Source organism: Crocodylus siamensis, chromosome 1, assembly GCF_052110815.1.
Source record: "Crocodylus siamensis isolate JL-2025a chromosome 1, ASM5211081v1, whole genome shotgun sequence".
Taxonomy (NCBI): Eukaryota; Metazoa; Chordata; order Crocodylia; family Crocodylidae; genus Crocodylus; species Crocodylus siamensis.
In genome coordinates, this window is record NC_143395.1 from 193,243,604 (window position 1) to 193,264,708 (window position 21,105).

The following is a 21,105-nucleotide window of genomic DNA, read 5'->3' on the forward strand; positions in this document are numbered from 1 at the left end:
TCTGCTACACCCAAATCTCTTTTAGAATCATAGAAAATTCAGGTTGGGAAGGAACCTCAGGAGGTCATCTAGTCCAACCTCCTGCTCAAAGCAGGACCAGTCCCAACTATATCATCACAGCCAAGGCGTTGTCTACCCAGATCTTAAAAACCTCCGAGGATGGAGATTCTACCACCTGTCTGGGTAATCTGTTTCAGTGATTTACTACCCTTCTAATGAGAGTTTTTCATAATATCTAACTTAAACTTCCCTTGCAGCAACTTGAGACCATTGCTCCTTGTTCTGTCTTCTGCCACCATGAAAAACATTCTAGCTCCATCCTCTTTGTAACCGCCCTTCAGGTAGTTAAAGGCTGCTGTTAAATCCCCTCTCAGTTTCCTCTTCTGTAGACTCAATAAACCCAGTTCCCTCACCCTCTCATGTCATGTCAGCCCCCTAACCATTTTTGTTGTCCTCTGCTGGACTATTTCCAATATGTCCACATCCTTTCTGCAGTGGGGGCCCAAAACTGGACACAGTACTCCAGATGTGGTCTTACCAATACCAAATAGAGAGGCAGAATCACTCCCCTGGACCTGCTGGCAATGCTTTTACTAATGCAGGCCAGTATGCCATTAGCCTTCATCGCTACAAAGGTGCACAGTTGGCTTTTATTCAGCTTATTACCCACTATAACACCCAGGTCCTTTTCTGTAGAGCTACTGCTTAGTCAGTCGGTCCCCAGCCTGTACCAGTGCATAGGACTGTTACATCCTAAGTGCAGGACTCTACACTTGTCCTTATTGAACCTCCTTTATCCCACTCCTCTAATTTGTCTCAATCCTAGCCCTACTCTCCAGCATATATACTACTTTCCCAGTTTGGTGTCATCTGCAAACTTGATGAAGGTGCACTCCATCCCATCTTCCAGGTCACTGATGAAGATATTATTGACATTATATTGAACAAAACTGGTCCCAGGACTGACCCCTGGGACACTGCACTTGGTACTGGCTGCGAACTAGACATCAAGCCAGGGACAGGGAATTATTTCAGCTGGGGGGAAGCTTAATGAGTTTTGGTGAGCTGTCAAAGGCCACAGGGATAGCCCTGTCCCTTGACTGGTGCTCTACCCTCCAGTCGCCATATTGGGACTGGAAGTTCTTCCCCTTAACCCCTGACCTTTACCACTGGAAGGCCTTCCCCTTGCCCCTGCAAGTACTCCTTTTGGGAAGGGGATTTTCCAGGGAACTGGAAAAAAACCCAAATTATATACTAAAAATCAAACATCCACAAAAACATATTTTAATTTTATTTTTAAAAATATTTTTGTCCTGATTTGTGTTTGCTTGCATTGTATATATAGAGGTGATTGTGTAATAGCTCAAAGTGAATTGCTCTTGTATATTGAGGGGTGGGGATGTGGAGGTGTGGGGGGTATGGGGTTTCTGCGGGGTGGGTGGGTATGGGGGTTTGTGGGGGGATGTGGATGTGTATGTAGGGTATGGGGGGTTTGTGGGAGGCTGTGTTTGTGGGGATGTGCAGATGTTTGTGTGTGTGTGTGTGGGTATGGGGTTTGTGGAGGGCTGTGGGATGCGTTGAAGGGGAAGGGTGGATGGGGTGTGTATGTGGAGAAGTGGGTGGGGGGTGTGGATGTGGAGGTGTGGTTGCATGTGTATGGTGGGGTGTGTACACATATTTCATGTCCAGTGCTCTTCCCACATCCACAGAACAAGACATTTTGTCATAAAAGGCAATCAGGTTGGTCAGGCATGTCCTTGATAAATCCACGCTGACTATTCCCAATCATCTTCTTCTCCTCCAAGTGCTTAGAAATGGATTCCTTGAAGACCTGCTCCATGATTTTTTCCAGGGACTGAGGTGAAGCTAACCAGTATGTAGTTTCCTGGATCCTCTTTTTTCCCTTTCTTAAAAATGGGCACTATATTTGTCCTTTTCCAATTATCTGGGACCTCTCTCAATCATTACCAGTTCTCAGAGATATAATGGGCAGCTTTGCAACCACATCAGCCAGCTCCCTTATCACCCTCAGGTGCACTGCATCTTGCCCCATGAACTTGTACACATCCAGCTTTTTTAAATAGTCCCTACCCTGCTTTTCGGGGGTGGCAACATATGTTACTTTGTAGAGACTACCCCACCACAAGTAGCTCTACCACATTAACCAGTCCCAAGAGGGTAGTTTTCAGGTCTTACCTAGGACCAATTGCCAGGCTTTCCTGCCCTGGTTATTTTTACTTTTCATGGGCACAGTCTTTTACTTCGGGGCTTCCTGGCCCCTTTTCTGATCAGCCACCACTCTCCTTCACTTTTGAATGACTACTTTAATGCTCTCTTGCCATGCCTTGATGTTAAAGAAAAAGGAGAAATAAGGATAGGAGAGGTGTTTACCAATAGTTAGTGAGTCAGACGGCTGATGATCCTCCTTCCCGGAGCTCCATTTCTCCAATAACATGCCTTTGCCACATCTATGTAGACACTGGCTTGTTATCCATCTCAGGACTTTGTTCTCTCATGAACAGTGTATGGATGCCATCAGCAATTTCTCAATTTTGCTCTCACTTCAATTGTTTGAGGTTTACGCCTCCAATTAACACCCACCATCACTTCATCCACTGATATACATGGAAGTATATCAATCAACTGATCAATCAATCTTCAGCTTATCTCGCTGACCTAAATGTCTCACATTATATTAATCAATTTAGTTCTATTTTTATCTGTCCCTTGGATACTTGGCTATAAGGTCTGTCAAATTCCATTGAGTAATTTCTCTGCCACTCTAATCACCTAAATGGCTACCATCTGTCATTAATTAATTTCACACATCAATTCATTAAGTCCAGTAAGAGCTAGTTTCTTATTAAAGCTGGTAGGAGCTAACCCCAGGATTCCACTTCTCTGCTTCACTCTGCACCGGGTGTGTGGGCTGCCATGATCACCCTGGATGCTGTTGGCACCTCTCTTTGCTGCTTGATCAGCCCTGCATTCCCCTTCTGTGTCCAGGTGCAGTGGGACACTTTGGATCATAATAGGGCCCGTGGCTGGTACCCTATCACAGTGTGAGACTGTCAGAGTGAGTGATGGCCTGGGAGGCCAAGCTCCTCTGCAACCGTGGAATATCACAGACTGAGTGAGAACCTGAGAGGTAAGCATCTCACTACCTAACCACTATTTGTCACCACCACTGCCATTAGGAGGGTAAAGTATCACCCATCCCTGGTAAAGGAACTGAACCTCCAGGTGTGAGGGATGGTAGTGAGGGAACAGTATACCAGTTCTACCTTCCAAATGAGACCAGAGGAAGGCTTAACTGAGACCCTGTGGGTCAAGCTTCAAGGAGGGTGGGGGGAGAGGGATCTGGTGGTAGGGGTTTACTACAGGCCACCACATCAGGAGGAAGAGCTATATCTGGAATTCTCCAGGCAGCTGGGGAAGGCTGTGCATGCAAAGGATGTAGTGGTCATGGGTGATATGAATTACCCTGACATCAACTGGGAGGAGCAGTCAGCCAGGTCTAGCCACTCAAAAAGGTTCCTGACGTGCGTACAGGACCTACACCTCATGCAGGAGGTACTCGTCCCCACTAGGGGAAACGCCATATTGGATCTGGTGTTAGCCTCTGGGAATGACTTGGTGGAGGAGGTGCTAGTACAAGGGAGGCTAGGGGACAGTGATTGTGAAATGATCCAGTTTGCTATTCAGAGAAAGGTGGGGAGGGTAACTAGCACAGCGCAAATGCTTGACTTTAGGAAAGCCAACTTCAGTGTGCTCAGGGCAGTAGTCAGGGAGGCACTCAGAGCCCAGGGGTAGCTAGTATGGGTGTCCAGGAAAGGTGGTCCTTTCTCAAGGAGGCTATCCTTGGGGCGCAGCAGGACGCAATTCCTCTTCCCAGGAAGGTGGGAAAAGGGTCCAAAAAACCTTCATGGCTGAGTGTGGATATCCAGGCTGGCCTGAGGGCAAAGAAAAAAGCATACTGACGGTGGAAGCAGGGGGCAGGGACAAAGGAGGAGTACACCTCCCTGACCCAAGCTTGTAGGGATTTAGTGAGGAAGGCTAAAGCAGCATTGGAGCTTAGGTGAGCTTCTGGGATTAAGGATAACAAGAAATCCTTCTTCAAATATATAGGTAGCAAGAAGAAGTCTCGGGGTAACACTGGACCCCTACGAGGCAGGGCAGGGCAGTTGGTGACGGACGTGCGAGAGAAGGCAGAACTCTTCAACAAGTTCTTTGCCTCCGTGTTCCTGTCTGCTGATAATGGGGTGCTCTCGGGTGACAGTGTAGAGAGGCCCGGGAAGGATGCGAGTCCCCCGACTGTTAGCTTAGACCTAGTTAAGGATTACCTGGAGGGCCTACATGTGTCCAAATTGGCGGGCCCGGATGACCTTCATCCACAGGTGCTGAGAGAATTGGCTGGTGTCATTGGGGAGCCATTGGCACAGCTGTTTGAGGACTCCTGGTGTTCGGGCCAAGTCCCTGAGGACTGGAAAAGGGCCAATGTAGTCCCTATTTTCAAGAAGGGGAGGAAGGAAGAGCCTGACAACTACAGGCCAGTCAGCCTCACTTCTATCTTGGGGAAGGTCTTTGAAAAAATTATCAAGGGCCACATTTGTGAGAGCCCTGCAGGGGAAGTGATGTTGAGGGGTAAGCAGCATGGGTTCGTGCAAGGCCGAGCCTGCCTGACTAACCTGGTCTCTTTCTATGACCAGGTAACAAAGAGCTTAGATGGAAAGGAAGAAGTCGATGTCATCTTCCTGGACTTCCAGAAGGCCTGCGACACAGTTTCCGACCCAATTCTGGTGAGCAAGCTGAGGGACTGCGGCATTGACAAATGCATGGTCACATGGGTGGCAAACTGGCTCCAGGGGCGCACCCAGAGGGTGGTGGTGGACGGGTCGATGTCAACCTGGGAGGGTGTGGGCAGCGGATTCCCCCAGGGCTCGGTCCTTGGGCCGGTGCTGTTCAACATCTTCATTAGTGACCTGGACGAGGGTGTGGAGAGCACCCTGTTCAAGTTCACTGATGACACCAAGCTGTGGGGTAAAGTGATACACTGGCAGGCAGGGACCGCATCCAGGCAGACCTGGATAGGTTAGAGAAGTGGGCGGAACTGAACAGGATGCGGTTCAACAAGGACAAGTGCAAGGTGCTGCACCTGGGGAGAGGGAACCAGCATTATGGTTATAGGATAGGGGCTGACCCTCTCGGCAGCACAGAGGCAGAGAGAGATCTTGGAGTCAGGATTGACTCCAGGATGAATATGAGTTGCCAATGCAATGAAACAATAGGCAGAGCCAACCACGCCCTGTCCTGCATCAACAGGGCATCACTAACAGGTCCAGAGAGGTCTTGCTCCCCCTCTATGTGGCGCTGGTCGGGCTGCAGCTGGAGTACTGTGTCCAGTTCTGGGCGCTGCACTTCAAGAAGGACGTGGAAAACCTGGAGAGAGTCCAGAGGAGGGCCACTCGTATGGCTGGGGGCCTCCGTGGCCAGCCCTATGAGGAGAGGCTGAGGGACCTGAATCTCTTCAGTGTCTGCAAAAGGACACTGAGGGGGGGATCTTGTGGCTGCCTACAACCTTATCAGGGGCCACCAGCAGGGGCTCGGGGAAAGTCTGTTCACCAGGGCCCCCCTTGGGCTCACCAGGAACAATGGCCACAAGCTGAGGGAGGATAGATAGGTTTAGGTTAGATATTAGGAAGAACTACTTCACGGTAAGGGGGGCCAGAGCCTGGAATAGGCTTCCCAGAGAGGTGGTGCTCTCAACCTTCCCTGGATATCTTCAAGAGGAGACTGGATAGGCACCTGCCTGGGGTCTTATGACCCCTGCCACCCCCAGTGCTCCTTCCTGCCCATGGCAGGGGGTTGGACTAGATAATCTGTCTAGGTCCCTTCCAACTCATTGACTCTGTGAGTACAGAGCGCCTTACTAGTTTGACTGAGAAAACTTCCCAGAGACTCACAGGCTATGACTGAATTTGCAACCACAAGAGTGTTGCAAGTGCGGAGTGAGAGAAGGAACTTTCCTCTCTGTTTCTCTCCTGTGTTCCACCTTGGTCTTTTTCCTCCTCTGTCATTGTATTCTGTGATTGCTATTGTTCACTGTTGTTTGTTTGTTGGCATCATTGTTATAATAATATCAACTGTGGTTTTAAATTTAAATTGCCTGTTGAGTTTTTTGAGCCCTTTGTAGCTCCAGGTTAGAGCCAGACTGCAGGTTTAGACTTGATAAGGGCAAACCTCCACCCGTTTCATTTACTGTGTGGTTATACTAATTGCCCTGACTATCTGATTTACCTATCTGTCTCCAACTGTGTGTGTAGTAGGATGATGTTGGGCCCCTAGCGCCCCCTGGCATGACAAGGAATAATGGACACAAATTATTGGAGAGTAGGTTTACATTAGACATCCGCAAGAACTACTTTACAGTTAGGGCGGCTAGAAGCTGGAACCAATTTCCAAGGGAAGTGGTGCTGGCTCCTACCCTGGGGGTCTTTAAGAAGAGGCTTGATGCCTACCTGGCTGGACTCATTTGAGTCCAGTTTTTCTCCCACCCAGGCGGGGGGTCAGACTTGAAGATCTACAAGGTTCCTTCTGACCCTACTTCTTCTATGATTCTGTGATTGTAGCAGCACGCACTTCTGGTCCTCCATTCCTGCCTCCTGGTCCCTGAGCCCTTCCCCCTCACTTGCCTGTCACATCTTTGATGTTTCTAAAAAGAAATGCTGGGAGAGTGCCAAGGACCCTACGGGACTCACTGATCTAGGTCCTAACACATTTTTCCTCTTAACTTAACACTCAATGCCTTAAAGGTGTATTTGTGGCCTCTGACCACTTCTACAGCCATGCCTATATCTTCCAGGTGTCAACACACAGTCATTCTAATGGGCTTTTGGCCCTGTCATGGTTCAGGGTCCCTAGGTGATGCCTTTAGGGCTCCGTGACCATATCAGTGTCGGAACCAAATGAAGGCCCCAAGGTCACGGTGGGCCGGGGTTGGCGATTGGAACACAAACAGGTGGGATTTGCAGCGACGAGTCTGAGAGGCATGAAAGCGTATGGTTTCAAACAGGTGGATTTATTGACTTACGCTTTGAGGCATAGGTAGAGCTGCTTCTTCGGTTACAGTTAACGAGTTAATGAGTGAAACAAACAACGACAAAGGGGTCTGTTGGCCCATGAGGTTCAGTAGCGAGCCCTTGTTTTCTACCCCCTGAGGGATAAGGGCGGCTGCCCGCTAGCTAGTCCCAGGGCCAGTCAACAGCTCATGGATTGGAACACAACGAACAAACAAACTGTAACTCGGTAAAACGATGAACTGTGTCGTGACGCCAGTCCAGTGACGGACAACGGGTATTCGAAGGTGGAAGTCGAGGTCGAATGCCGTGAAGACAAGGTAAGTCCGAGATCAGATTGATTGAAGTCGTAGTCGTAGCCGGTGTAAGTGTTGGTTGAAAGCCAGGAAATCAGTATGTACGATCGATACGAGATCGAAACGAAGCGAAAAGCCAAGCGGGGAGGAGACCAACAGGCCAAGGAGCCTTACTGAAGAACAGTCCCTGGTATACAGCCTCTGTTCTCAGTCAAGCGGGTCTCCCCCAGATGTGAGACAGTCTCTGCTAGGAGCAGTCTCTGTACTCCCGCTGGGTCCGGTCTCCCCTGTCTCCAGTTTCTCCCCCACCAAGGGAGGGGTTCCACCAGTTTATACAGCAGCCTCTTAGCCAATCAGGCCACTTTGCTTAAAGAAATTTCTGGAGTGATTACCTCACGCAGTTCCTGACTAAGCATGCGTTGGATTAAGCTCTGTGTAGTAACTGAGCATGCGCAGGGCTGGAAAGTAGGTCAACATGATTGACAGATCTAGAGGTCACTTAGGGGGCACATGCTGGGCACGCTATGGAATTTTCCACTCACACAGTTGGTATCTTCGTTCTCCTGTGTTGCCAGCACCTAATCATAAAATTTTTCTATGACAATCAGCTTTGCCCTGCAGGCACCTTCTAATCTCTCCTGCCACATCTTGTCAGTAAAGATAATAAGTAGGGAGGCTGCCCATGAGTTTCTATACAGTCACTGTCCTGTTGAACCTCACTAGACCCTGCAGGTTCTTAGACCCCTTCCTGAGTCCCACTCCAAGTTGGTGCCTCGCGGGACACCTTAGGCCTTGTGGTGGCTAAATATGTGGCTCCAGCCTCCCTTTTTACCACGCCCTATGTCTTGTGGGTGTTACATCATTGTTATACCCTCTGTTGAGGCCTTAGCCTACTCAGCTTCCACCCCTTTAATATAGCTAGGCCTTCTAGCCTAGAATCAAGGCGTCAGGACTGGCTTTGAGGCACTAACTCTCATCAACTTTCTCTTGTGTCTCAGCCCCTGACTCTTGTCTCCTGCACCCTTCCAGCACTGGGCTGTCTGGCCATCTGTTGCTGTGCCCCTCTGGTGCTAGGCAATCAGGTGCCCCCCTCTGGGCACTAATGAGACCTCCTCCTCCCCTTTTATCCTCATCCCAAAACCACTGGTACAAATGATAACACAAATATAAGTCTGATGTTTTTGGGGGGTTTTTGGGCTTGATCTTTTCCCAAATGTTGTCAGAGGATGAGTTGTTGTTGGGAGTGGATTCAGTTTGGTCTTGGAAATTCTTCTAGTTCTCCACATTGAAGTATTTTATTAGGGTATTTTTCTGGACAGAAATTTAGGCCTTTAGAAAGGACAGATTTTTCAGTTTTGGTAAGCATGTGTGTGGAGAGATTGATAATATTTGTGAGTTGGTTGCTGCTTTCAGTTTTATCAAGACTGAGGTTGGAATGTTGTAAGGTGTTGGTATTGTTCCTCTGATGGTTGTTTTGTGGCTGGGGAACTTGTTCTTGGAGTAATTTGTTTCATTTCTTCTTTTTATGTAGGATGAATGTTATAGAAAGTAGTCTATTTGTATCCATTGTATATTATTAGGGAAGTTGATTGGATTTCTGTCTTTTAAGTTGTTGTAGTATGTGGTGATTTCCTTCCTGAGCTGGTCTCTTTTGGAGTAGATTAGGTGAAGTAGATGATTTCTAATTTTCTCTGAAGTTCTTCTGCATAGCTGTGAAGCATATTTGGAATTGTGTGTAGTAGTCAGAGGATTGTAGATGTTTAGTTCTCTGGGAACAAAGTTGTGTTTCTTGCATAGGCTTAGAAAATATATGTTGCTGTTGAGTTTGGCTTCTTTCTTTTTCATGTTGTACAGTTTCCATTTAGACAGAAAGGCAGTGCAGAGATTAACAGAGTTTATTTAGATGCAACAGCAGGTAGGAAGAGAGAGTAAGAATGAAACGTCAGGTAGGACTGCTTTGAGGAAAAGTTTTGTCCTGATCTCAGAGTGCCTGAGGTCATGCTGTGGTCTGTTTGGGTTAAGTACAACTTCTATTGCTGGTCCGATAAGGAGTCAGTAGCAGAGAAAACTCAGTTTTGTGCTAGGCACTGTGTGAATGTTCGTAACAGAAGTAGAAATAAGAAGTGGGCTGCATTGCAAAAATCGTTAAAGTGTTTGTGCAAAACAGAATATAAAGCAGTGTTGTGTGTTTGCTCTGTGCCTGTATTGCAATGCAGAGACTGTTGGAAGTGTAACTGCCTGCAAAACTGTCTTTGCTATCTTCCCCTCCTCCCACCCCTGCTCTCCAGGAATAGTGTGAACAGTTTAGGAAGAAAAGTGTTAGCAGCTATTAAGGTTTTTGCTGTGATTGATAGGATTAACCAAGACAATTGGATGCTAAGGTTCAGGCAAAGAAAAAGTTAAAATGTGGCAATATACAGGCCCCTGTGTTGATTGAGGGACCAAACCCTTCATCACAAAGGCAGTGGGAATATTCACTAGAAGCTGAAATAATATTAGAACTCATATAGTAAATAGTTCAAGTCAGAGAGTGATAATATAATAGATGCTTAGTGTGTGAGACTCCCTGATTTAGAGTTTGGTCTGTTCTAAAGGCAAAGCAGAAAACCTGAAAATTGACAATAGACTTCTGAGCTTTAAGTGCAGTAACAACTGTGGCAAAGTGCCCTGAAATTCTAGCAGCTAGAGCAGGAGGGGTAAAATGATTTTCAGTATTGAATTTGGCTAATGCAGTTAGTATTTTGTTTGTTTTCTATTTCCTTGGTATAAAAGTTCTGGTATAATTTAAAATTTATATTCAGGAAACAACAGTATTGTTTTATCCAAGTATCCTAAACATTTTTAATGTCCAGCAATCAGAATATGAAAAAAACTTTCTAAGCAAAAATTCAGAAGGAGAAATTGTCCCTCTAAATGAAAAAAAACCCTCATTTTTTAAATGGTAATTTGGTTAAATTGTAGCAAGGGTATTGGCATCCCTCAATCTCACATTTAGGAAAAAAATGTAAATGCCCTAATTCCAACTCCCAATATGGTGCAATGGGCCATTGAAAACAACAGATTAAATATAGATAATCCTTGCCATTTAATATGGGTATGTCTATCTATCTATCTATCTATCTATCTATATATATAGATATAAAACCCCCCTCCCAGATTGCAATGGTGTGTGCCTTGCCACTGCATGTAACAGAATTGTGAATTTGTAACTATGAATAATATTTCACTTCAGGGAGTTTTGCTTGGCAGGTTTGTGTGTGTTTGTTTATTTTTGCAGTAACCATATTGTATTTAATTCAGTAGCAAAGGTGACTGGTAGACCACGAAGCCTCATTACCATCAACAGTGTCTTTCTCACCTAACCCATGGCAAAAATTACAGCAAATATTGTCTGGTCTGCTTTGTGTTGTCTTGCTGTGTTTTGTTTGTCTGTTTGTTTGTTTAATTTGTTTTAAGTTGTCAAAAGTTTAAATGCATATAAATATAATATAAATGTGATAAAAATCATTGATAATACTCCCTCTAAAAATTGAATTTGTCTGTGGATCCCAGACTAGGACACTTCCTTCCAGTATATAAACAACTTTTTGGTGGTACATATCCAGTCTCATGAGGGACACAGGTTCTACGGTAAATGTCAAATACAATCTTGGTGGCAACAGGAAGCTTTAAATGTGGATAAACCCATAATATGTTTTCTTCAAAAAGTATGGGAACTTCAGGGAACTTGAAAGAGTGATACCAGATGGGTCCAGAGGCTCAGAGTAGAGCTGAAAGAAACAAAGATCTGATGAGAGGTCTGCAGCCCAGGACAAGCAAGTGTTGCCAGAGAGGGGCCAGGAAGCCCCGAAGTAAAAGACTGTGCCCATGAAAAGTAAAAATAACCAGGGCAGGAAAGCCTGGAAATTGGTCCTAGGTAAGACCTGAAAACGACAACCTCCTGGAACTGGTTAATGTGGTAGACTTACTTGTGGTGGGGTAGTCTCTACAAAATGACACATGTTGCCACCCCTGAAAAAAGCAAGAACAGGGTGCCTGAACACCCTGGCTCCCACTGCCTTTTGGGTTACCCTTTTATGAGAGAAGGCTAAGGGAAGTATACCCCAACAGAAAAACCCTCGGTGAAGGCCAAGGAGGAAAGATGTGTTGCAGGGTACACGCTGGAAAACCTGTCTCTTTAAGAAAGAAAAGACTGCTAACAAAAGCAGCCTCTGCAAGAAGCAAGAGAGAAAATCTCTAAGCTGCAGCACAGCCAGAGCCAGGGAAAAGCCAGCCACAGTGCCAAAAGTGATTTCAGGACCTGAACTAACCTAAAGAGGGGTTGAGCCCCTTCCTTTTTGTCTTTGTGTTTTGCAGGATGCGGACCACCACTGGAGCATCAACGAATTTGCTTGGTATAAAGAAGAATAGAGCTTGATCGTGTTATGCATAGCAACTGTTTTCCTTGTGTGGCTGTGTTTGTGCAATGTTATTATTATAAGTGGTTGTGATACTAACTATGCTAAACAATGAAATGTAAGCAGAACTTCTTGATAGGCTATAAAATATCTGCAAAATGGTTATAGAAAAATGATGTATCACTTGGAGCATCACCTACAGGGCCTCAAAAATGAGGTTGGCCATGCTAAAGATTGAGAAGGCCAAATTAACCATTTGTTTTTATTGTCATTCTTTTATTGGTTCCTTTTGTTTGTTTTACTTTGTTTGTGCTAAATATGTATTTTAGCTTCTTATAGTAAAAATAATAATAATGTATAATAGCTTTAAAAAATAAAGTTACCCACAATTATTGCTAGGAACACCCCCCCCCAACTTTTCGGTTGGTTGTCTATTGCAACCCACATCCTGAATTTGGCTTTACATCCCCTTGTGGTGATCTTGGTTCTGGGAGTCCTGTTATTAACCATCCAGTGTGTGCTCATTTGCCAGAGCAAGGGAGGAAGAGATGAAGGCTTTCCTTTGAAACTCCCCATAAAATAAGTTCACTCAGGACACGGTGGCTTGCTTGAGAGAAGATCCATGTCTCGGATGCAGCAGCAACCCACATGCCTTGAGTCACGTGCGAGAGACCAACTGATGGCTGTGTGATGCCACTGCATTTCATGGCATCGAGGAGGGGAGTGTAGCAGGCAAACTGAGTTAGGGCTCTTAGCCATAGTCCAGGCCTTCCCAGAACTAAGCAACAAAATTGAACAGAGTACCTTCTGTGGCATTGGGAAATGCGAGTGCTGTGATTGGGCAGTAGGTGAACAAGGGACAGCGGTTTCCCTATAAGGAATGTGGCTGGCACAGTGCTAGGGGATCGGTGCACCATTTAAGGAATGCTTGGCACAGAGCCAAGGGATTGGACAATTTGGGATGAGAGAAGTTACAAAAGTGATGAACAAAGGAACATGTGTGTGTTCTGTGTTGCCACCCTGGGGAGCCGCATCAATCCTTGGGGATCTCTGGTAAAATGAATCCTAGGGGCAACACTTTCGTGCAGGAGCTCCTATCCCTGACCTTGCCAGAGAGAAAGTGAACCAGCTCTTAATTTGTATGTTCCTTGGGCTTGGTGTCTTTCCAGTCAGCTGACTGCCTGCAAGTGCCAGCTATTAGATTATTAGCCTTGTTACTCAGACAACCTGCAGCTATGAAGTTCTGACCAGCCTGCAAAGCTCCTTTGCTAGGTTGTTTCTGCCTTTAAAAGAGCAGGCACACCTTAGTGCCCTGCCACAGGTCCCAAATCCAATCTTGTAGTTCTTCACTTATAACTTCATGTCCTGTCCCCCTCAGGTGCTGGGCCCTTGGCCCTGGTTCCTGCTGCCTCTATTTCTGCAGCTTGGGCCTGCCCTGGCCCAAGCTGCAGAAGTCCAACCCCCTACCAGGATTCCTCAGCATATTGAGTGCATCTACAAGAGATGCTTGCTGCACATTAACTTAATAACACTGTGCAGTAGCATGTCACAGTAAAAACTGTGCTAATAGCTTACTGCACAGTATTATTAGGTTAATGTATAGTATGTGTCACTAAATACCTGTATGTTGGTACTACTATGCAGTTACTCTAGGTACTATACATTTAGTTATTACTTCATTAAGGAAGTACTAAACTAAATGTACAGTATCCAAGGCACATTAATGAACATGTAGATGTGCACCCCCCTTTTTCCCGTCCTTGTGAGGAGGCTCAGTTCTTCCACAGGGCTTTCTCCTGCAGCTGTGAGTTGCTCTGCTTTCCATTCCTCTGCTTTGGAGCAAGCCCTTATCTCTCTTTTCCCATTATCACCTGTGGACAATTACTCTCTGGCACTCAGGTGTTAGTCTCCTTCTGATTAGGAATTAATCAGCGGCTCTTTTCTTCCTCTCTGCAACCTGCTCACTGGCTAGCATTTCTTATCTCACTTCTTGTTTACTTGCCCAGCATCTATGACAATGAGCCTGATCCTGTTTTGTAACAAGAGCTTCCAGCTCCCAGTTACAGTATCCAACTAGGGAGTTGAATTCCCTGTTCCCTGTAGTCTATTTTAGACAAATCCCTGGGTAAGCCCCACTCAGCTGATCCCCTGACTAAAGCCTAGGAGAACCAGCAGGAAATTTTTACTGCTACCCTCCTCTAACCTTTCAGCTTCTACTACATGAGGGAACCAGCCAGCCCTGCTGATATTCCCTCTGTCATGTCAGAAATATCAGCTGGCACATCCCTCTGTTGCTCTCAAACGAAAAGTGAGCCAAATCCCACCTAGACTCATCTCACTATTGCCTGTAGACAGCTAATTCTCCAGTTTGCAATTTCAGATACTACATTACTGTTTTATCAGGTGCAATAGCAATCCATTCACAAAGCTTTCTTTCTTAAAATAAATGGTTTCTTTTTTTGAGCTGGCTTTTGCTGATTCAGAGGCTGTTCCCAGGGACTTTAATATCTGAAATGCTCCTTGCAAACCTAGTGCTCAGAGAGGTTCTCCATAATGTTACATCCCTAAAAAGAGTATGTTTCCCCTTCCTTTCACTCTCAGTGCAGCATGGTCAGTCACCATTCACTTTTTTCCTTTCTTTTGAACTCCAAACTTATACTTCGTTGTCCTGTAATTTTAGGGCCCATCATGCACCATCACTTTTTCAGACAGCCACTTCAGTGATCTTTTCAGATACCCCTGAACAATTTGTTTTCACATCTTGTGTTCAAAAATCTTCAAAGATACCCCTTGTCAAACAGCCTGCACTACCCTTTACTACAGGAACTCTTTACACTCTCAACCAGAAGTTTTCTCTTTTCTGGCCCTTTCTCTCCATCTCTCAGTCCCTCCACGGAGCTACCAGCACACTCTGACTTATCAGCCTTAGAAAAAGCCTGCAGCAACCTTTCCTGCTGCTCTGTCAAACCTCTCTTGGTCTAGCTGAGCCATTTAGGAAAGTCCATGGTCACATCCCTCTGCTGCTTTCCAGAAGACTTCTGCTAAGATCACCAGGAAGGTCCCAATAATCCATTCCTTTTCCATACCTGCAAAAAATGTCTACCCATCCCCATTAGACAGCCCCCACTAGCTAGTTCCTCTTAGAAAGTTTGGAACTATCTTGAGCAGTGGTTCTCAACCTCATAAGACTTAAGGCACCCCTTGGAAAATACTAGCTTTTTTTAGTAATTTATCTTGTGAATAACGTGTCAACAACACATGGCTCCTTGGCAATGTTCTGAAAACAACCCAGGGTGCTACAGTACCTTGGGCTAAGATGCCCATGGCATAAATGCTCTAACTTTTGAGCTTTACTCCCATTGAGCTTTGCCCCCATTTAGGTCAGGAGGAAGCAGAACACATGTTAGTCCTTGCAGGGCAGGAGGGGGGTGTGGGGGGGGTAGAGGCAGTAAAGACTCCTGAAGGAAGCCGAATGGCTAGTCGTTTGATTGGCTGATGGGGACATCACAGCCACCCACATGGACCTAATGTGGCAGTGGCTTATTATGGCAGGTGCTTTCATGGTCATGTGCTACCCGCATGCCCATTCAGTGTGTCCTACATCCTCAGTGTGTCCTGTATTGGTCAGCCTGGTTGTGTGTGTGTGTGATGTTTGGATTCCGTGTGTGTGTGTGTGTGTGTGTGTGTGTGTGTATATGCACTCCCCTCCCCCACACACAAACACACAGAGGACCCAGGCATCCTGGACTCTCACACACGCATGCAACTCAATACATACGTAACCTTTTGACTTGGCATCCTACTTTCAGGGGTCCAGAGTCAAGACCAGGTTTTTCTCCATGTAAGAGCTGGACAGCTACGTTAAAAAACACAAAAGTAAACACCAAAGCATATAGGTATTTAGAATGTATTTTATTATGATGATAGAGACATTGCTAGGCATCCAAATTGCTTTAAAATTGTAAATATATCAATAAAACATTGCCCAACTGATTTCTCTCTCTGTCTCTATACAGTGGCATTTCATTTTAACTGTGGAAGAACATAGATTTTTGGGTATTTTAAAGGCTGAATTTGGGATTTTTTATTAGAGAATTTGCCATTTTTAAACAGGGAACACTGTGATTCCTGCTGGTTAGGCAAGTGGCAGGACCCAGGCAGAGAAGCCTGCCCGGGGCTGGCACGGGGGACCAGCTGGAGGGCAAACAAGGTGGCTGACCCCCTGGCCATCTGGGGCCAGGAGAACATGCTTTGACAGTTCAAAGCAGGCCACCACACTGACAGCATCTTCTAGGCGGTAGCTGCCAAGATGGCAGGGCGGGGACACACATGTCAGTAGTGCAGCCCAAAGGCCAACTGTGAAGCCACAGCCCACTGGCAGCTGGCTCAGAGGTGCAGATGCCTCTGCTGCAGTGGCTGTGCAGTCTCTGTCCAGGTCTGGCAGACATGGGGCCTCAGGTGGTAGCAGGTCACAGCCAGGCAGCAGTCCCCATTGCCAGACTGCTGCAATAGGTATAGGGTACAGGGTCTACTCTAGGTCAGAACTGCTGAAGCAGTCCAGCTGGCATGGGTGGCTAGTGTCTCCATATGCCAACTGGTCAAGCCTCAGAAATTCCTGAGAGCAAGTAGCCCTCAGCTGCTCACCAGGGAAACTTTTTATGCTGCTGGGGCCAGCACCTGTGCTGACTCCAGCCTCTAGCTTCCCCTGGCTGCTGATTTGGGAGGAGCTGGGCAGGGTCAGTTTACCCCAAGTGGCACAACTTGCCCCACACCAAAGTGCATATTCAGGCACATGTGCTGAGGCACAAATCTCCAGCACAAATTTGTGCCACTCCTAGTTAAGCTGCTATAAGTGCACGTACTTGCACGTGTGGACAAACCCATGGGTCTTGCCTCCTGTATTAAGCATAGACAGTGTAAGTGCATTTCATAATCTACATCTTACACATGCATTCCGTTTCCACAGACAAGTCAGAAAGCAGGGATGCTACATATTAGCATGCATAAATGTGCTGATGTACATTTTGGGCATGTTCAAATACAGTTTTTACTGCCATTAGGGAACTTGTCCATTGCCAGAAATCAGTTCAGATGAATTAGTTTTTAAGACAGGTTAACTGTCAGCAGAAGCAAAATAGCAGCTGACCCACATTCAGTACTTGCTCACCTGTACCCATGACAATATGTAATAAGAGAAATTCAGCAATAAGCAGTTTTCTTTGTGGGGGGGAGGGGGGACCTATGCCACCTGGAGTGAGGATGTGAGTGGGTTTCAGGACAGAGGCTTTGCCAACTTGTCAGTGACAGCTGGGGGAGGGGCTGACTTGGCACCCAGGCAGAAGAGAAAAGCTCTGGCCTAAGTCAGACTGCTGCCTCATTGGGGGCGTGGTAAGTGGGGGTGCTGCAATGCTCCATGGGATGTTGGTGGAATATGATCTACTGTATGTTGGGATGGGATGTAGTACAGATGTTTGTTACAAGTGCTCAAACCTATAGAATTGATGTCTGATACTACATCTATCCAGGGGTATCTTAGAGCAGGATCTGCAATTTTTACAGTGCTCTATGTGCCCTGCATATCTGTTTGGTTATGGCTCTAGAGCACTTTGTGCTCTTAATGCACAATAAGTGTAACTTCTGTACCTGGCCTTGGTTGAGAATCACTGATGTAGAGTTTTCATCTTGTTTTTAGTTATGATTGTCAGGTTCACAATGTACCTACCCCATCACAGAGATTCTGGAAGTCCTTTACCTAAAGGGCCCAGCAGCTCTGAGACACACAAGATGACCAATCCGTCCCCCTCAAAAGATTCTGTTAAACTATCTTTATATCCTTAATGAGCTTTTGTCAACATAATGTACTTAAATGTATCTCAAGCATTCAATCTGGTAACGTATGACGTTTTAATTAAGAAATTACAACAATAAGAAGTTAAAATAAAAAATGTGATTCAGACATCCACCCAAGTTGGTTAGCTCCTTAGACTAACATGGGAGAGGTGCCCCAGTTTCTATAGCCAACAGTATACAAAGGAGTAATATAATTAGTGTGGCAGATGGGGGTCCCAGGGTTGGCTGTAAACATTCCCTGGTGCCCTGTGATTGGGCCAGCTCTGCCCCGAGGGTGCCTTCTTATTTCGTCTGCTACGCCTTGTTGGTAAAATGATAGATAGGGAGGCTACACACAAGCCTTTCCATGGCTTCCAGTCCCACTAAACCCTGCTAGACCCTACTGGTCTTTGGATCCCTCACTTGGCCCCTCTCCCAAACGGTGTCTCGTGGGATATGTAATTAGCCCATAAGGCTTGAGATGTCTCCAGATCCTCCCCTTTACCACACCCCATGCCTTGCAGATGTAATGTGAAGTTGACTTACTTAGCCTTTTCCCAGGACCCATCTCCGCCCTGATGCTGGTCCTCTTTAACGTCCCTGTTTATCATGTCCCTCTGGTACCCTCCAGCCCCTGTATTTACTATGCCCTTCTGGTGCCAGGCCCTCTGGCTTTTGTAGCTGTGCTCTTCTGGTGCTGGGCTCTATATAATAGGGTGGCTTGCCCACTAGGCACTAATGAGGCCTCCTTCTCCCCTTATAGACTCATCCAAAAACCACCAGTGCAAATAACAACAGAAACATAAGCCCCTGAGCTATAACATAACACTAACAATAATGGCAGCACTCCACCCCTTTAAGGCGGCAAACTTCCAACCTTAGGATAGCATGTCCTTTAGCCCTGGGGACATGGGGAGCTCCTGGAGTCTCACTGTACTTGGGTAGCACAGCAGGCAGAAACAGGTCTCATGCAGGAGCTTCTTCCCCTGGCAATTGCCAGAGACAGAGTAACCATGCTAGGTCCAGCCCTGAGCTTATATGTCCCCAGGGCCCTGCCTCCTTCTGGTCATTTGACAGCCTGCAGGTACCGGCCAATTACCCACTTAGGCTGTTGTTCAGGCTTCCAGGCCAGGCAGCTTCTGCCTTAAAGGAGCAGGAACATCTTAGTGATGCTAACTGTAGCGGGGCACATCTGGCTCCCTTTCCTAATGTGAGTCAGGGTGGGTAACAGCTGAACATGGGCCCCCAGTGTGACTCAACAGACCAAAGGTTTAATGTGATCCATTGGTATAAAAATAGGGAGTCTAGAGAAGGAGCAGAAGGGAGATTATATTGCTGTACTTTCCTATCTGACACTTGTACAACTATCACTGAAATATTGCATCCGCAATTCAAGGACGTTGATAAATTGAAGAGGGTTCATGGCGAAGCCACAGGAATGATGAAGAGGCTGAAAAGCATGCTGTATAACAGCACACTCCAAGAGCACAATCCATTCTGCTTATCAAAGAGAAAGCGCCATGTCATACTTACATTCCATGCTACTCCAGCCACTCAAGAGTTTAAGAGGGGAGATTAACAACCCCCTCAGCTGGGCCTAATTGTGGGCCCTGAAGCAACTGGGTGGATAAAAATACTGCAGCTCAGAAAGGGAGATGGTTCATAAGCGTTCAGGAGCTATCAAGAATGACCTATGACAGCCTTGTCTGACTGGTGTGTGTGGACCATGAATGCTTAACTTGTGCCCTGCAGACCGGGTGGCTGCCTCTTCTGCTGCCACACTGCGGGGGAGGGCCTGGGCCCACAGGAGAGGGAAAGCAGCAGGGTGGGGGTGCTGTGCCTTGCTGGTGCTGTCCATGTGGTTGGGGGCTGCTCCCATAGCATGTGGCCCAAGGGCCACATGCCAGCACATCCTGGTCACACTGAAGCATAGTCTAGGACTATAGGGTTTAGGGATGCTGACCATGTGACTGCAGGAAAAGAAGCATAAGGACTGAGTGAGAGTATTTTTGGGAGATGTAAAGTAAGATGTTACCTGAAAAAACAATGATGAAAAACTATGATCTGTTGTTGCATACAGGGGCCCTGAGCTTCAAGCTGGAAGAGTGGGTGTGGCTCTAGGTTCCTCTATTGTCCACCAGTAGTGGGGTTATTAAGGCTTGGAAAGACAGACCTTATTGAGTAATAACCAGGTGGGGACTGGAAACTTTTAAGTAGTGGTGAACAAGGGGAAATTGAGGTCCAACTGTAGCAGCTCCTTGGGTATACAGGTGTCAGTTAGTAAAGGTCAGACTTAAACAGAAGTTTAAAAGGTGACTTAATCAGTCCACAAGTGTGTACATGGCAAAAACACTAAATAGTAGAGCTTTTTTTAGGGTAGCAGGCAAAGTAATAAAAACTTCTATTAGCTAGAAATTTTAATTTATCTAACCTAGGTGTACATATTTAACACCGGGTCTACTTAACTACTGGAACAATTTGAAATAGATTTTCTATCCCTTATAATCTCTCCTTCAAGAGATGCTCTTGTCAGGCAAGAAATGGTTCAGGGAAATCCTCTGGCTTGTGTTATTCCACAGGTTAAATTATCACAATGGTCTCTTTTGACTTGCATTAAATTAGGCTTGAGCTTTACTGCTTTCTCATGGCTGGAAAGGGAGTCTTTGAAAAACAGAGGTTATTAAATATCTCTCTGCCCCACTTACAGATACTTCAGAGAGTTTTTTAGAATTGGCTGCACTCACTTTGAATGTGCCACCAGCCAAGGAAATTCTGTGTGTTTTGGTTTAAAAAAAATGATAGACATTGAGGACATTTCAAGAAAGCTGGGCCTGGTCTGTCTCAGCAGCACAACAATGATAACAGGAAGCATTTTTTACTTGCATCTGTATGCAAGTAAGGTCACATATAGTTCGCATCCAAATGAACGTGGTTGTGCCGGATATACTGCATAGTCCAAACACAACATATACTCGATTGTTCTCCACACTGCAAAGAAGCATCACATTGGGTTTTCCCTGGATATCCAGGAGTCCAAAAATCCTGCGCAAAAAAAAGAAAAAAAATGCAGAGTGGCACACACAGGGGCAGTATGTGTCAGTGAAAACCAGAGCCGGGCAAGCTAGAGCTGTGTTGTGGCTGCCAGCCAGGCTCTGCACGGTAGAATTGCCACTGCTGCTGCCCTGGGAGGCCCCCAGGTAAGGCTGCTAGGGCCATCTCAGTACCGGTCCTAGCCTCCCTTACTGCCCCGGGGGGTAACGTGCCACATGCCAGAGCACATGTGGCATGGGCATTCCCCAGGTACAACCAAAGGCAGCACAAGTTGCACTGCCACTAGTCCCTGAGGGAACCAAACATCCACACGATATGCGAATGCGTCCATAAGTGTTTACCCACATAGACGTGGCTGTGGCTGCAAACGCTAGCTCAGTTTTCAACTGGAGTATCAGCACTGTCTGCTACCTGTGCAAACACCTACACGATTCATAAGCTTAAATTTCAGATTGT

General features: G+C 46.3%; 2 long non-coding RNA genes across 2 annotated transcripts in view; one reads left to right on the forward strand and one right to left on the reverse strand.

Moving 5' to 3' along the window:
• LOC149873811 (uncharacterized) overlaps positions 1-14,256 on the forward strand; it is a 53,692-nt gene extending 39,436 nt beyond the window's left edge. Inside the window, exons 2-3 of the long non-coding RNA XR_016442940.1 lie at positions 4,710-4,799; positions 11,081-14,256. This is a non-coding gene — a long non-coding RNA (uncharacterized LOC149873811). The remainder of the gene's footprint in view (positions 1-4,709; positions 4,800-11,080) is intronic.
• Positions 1-21,105, reverse strand: part of LOC149873810 (uncharacterized) — a 65,569-nt gene that overhangs the window by 44,034 nt on the left and 430 nt on the right. Inside the window, exon 2 of the long non-coding RNA XR_016442937.1 lies at positions 15,553-15,625. This is a non-coding gene — a long non-coding RNA (uncharacterized LOC149873810). The remainder of the gene's footprint in view (positions 1-15,552; positions 15,626-21,105) is intronic.